The sequence below is a fragment of the Solanum stenotomum genome, chromosome 7 (genome assembly GCF_019186545.1).
Source record: "Solanum stenotomum isolate F172 chromosome 7, ASM1918654v1, whole genome shotgun sequence".
NCBI lineage: Eukaryota > Viridiplantae > Streptophyta > Magnoliopsida > Solanales > Solanaceae > Solanum > Solanum stenotomum.
The window spans coordinates 23,298,535-23,300,330 of NC_064288.1; positions in this window are offsets into that span (position 1 = coordinate 23,298,535).

Below are 1,796 nucleotides of genomic sequence, written 5' to 3' on the forward strand. Positions count from 1 at the left end.
TCACCACTTTAGGCTAAGGAACATTTTCTACAAGATTTATACCTCAAACAACACATCAACTTCAACTACAACACATTAGAACACACTAGCACCAAAAGACTATTTTCTGAACGTCATGGTCGTTTCTTGACGTTTGACCTCAAAACTCTTCAAACCATACTTTAAAAGCCAAAACTCGACATTTTAACTAGTTAGCAACTTCTAAAACACATGCCAAGCTCTAGTTCGTCCTATTCCATTTTAGGGTTGATACAATTGTATGCTTTCGCTGCATTATAAAAATGAGATACGAGATTGTTCTTCTCGATTCATTCACCATAACAATCAACAACTATTATTATTATTGATTTTTCCATTAATGATACCTAAAAGAATTTATTAAAACTATTTAATAATGATTGTATGGTAAAGTCGAGTAACTATATGCAACTAAAAAATCATATGCATAATCATTGTCCCAACAAGTCAGTCATCTGTTGCAACAAGTAGGTCATCCATTGCAGCAGATGATTACTTATTGCAACTGGTGACTCACTTGTTGGGTACATGTCCAAATCCATAAGTTTTTCCAACATGTAAGTCAATTGTTGTAAAAGATGAGTCATATGTTTAAACAAATAACTCATATGTTGCAATATATGACTTACATGTTTGGACAAACTTCTGATTTTATCCCAATTTGACCTGGTACTGTAACATGTATCCAACAAGTAAGTCATATGTTGTAACAAATGAGTCAATTGGTGCATCAGATGACTCATTCGTTACAATAAATGACTTATCTATTGGGACAAGCTTTTGGTTATGTCCCAACTTGGTCTGGTACAGTAAGGTGTATCCAATGGATAAGTCATCTGTTGCAATAGATGACTCATCTAATGCAATAAATGACTTATTTGTTGGGACAAGCTTCTGATTTTGTCCTAGCTTGACTTGGTACTGTAATATGTATCCAACAGGTAAGCCATCTGTTGCAACAAATGACTTATCTATTGGATACGCGATTGTAAATTATTGAAAAAACACTCAAAATATCCAAATGAAAAATTAGACTAAAATCATTAATTTACTTACCAAAATCACCTATGAAGTAATGTCCAGTGATATAGGAATGAAATTTGGTCCGATAGCAGCATTACCAACAATGTGAATGTAACGCAACCATAGAAGAAGGAGAAGATGATGAACAAGAAAAAGAAGAAGATGATGAGCAAGAAGAAGAAGAAGAATGATAATGAAAAATAAGAAGAAGAAGAAGAGCAACAGCAATGGAAGAATCGATAAGAGAGAGAAAAAGGAAAAAAAAGAGTTGTGAGCAGTTGTTGCCATTTTTTCCCCCTCCTTTTTTTATTATTAGGATTTTATATAAGATGTGGCAAAGTGTAAAATGAAGAACTTGGGGATGAGAAATTCAACCTCTTAATCTTTAATTTAAAAGTTGTTACCCCTACTCAATAATTAAAACTTGAGTCACTTACATCTAATTTTAAAATTTTTCTATCACCCTTAATTCATTGTCCCTGGTATCTCTAATATGAAAAAATGGAGTAATTTGAAGAGATGAAAAAGGAATGAAGTGAAAAAAAGAAAAAATAGATTTTAAAAAAAAAACTAATGATAAATGATGTGTCATTTAAAATGTGAGGTGGACCATAATATGTCATTTTTGTGAAGGTTCACACATAGAGAACATGCTTAGTTTGATGAATTTAAGGATTGAATTGATACACAATTACAAGTGTAGACCAATTCGCCTAAATTGAATTGAAAAAAAGAAAAGAAAAAAGAAAAGAAAA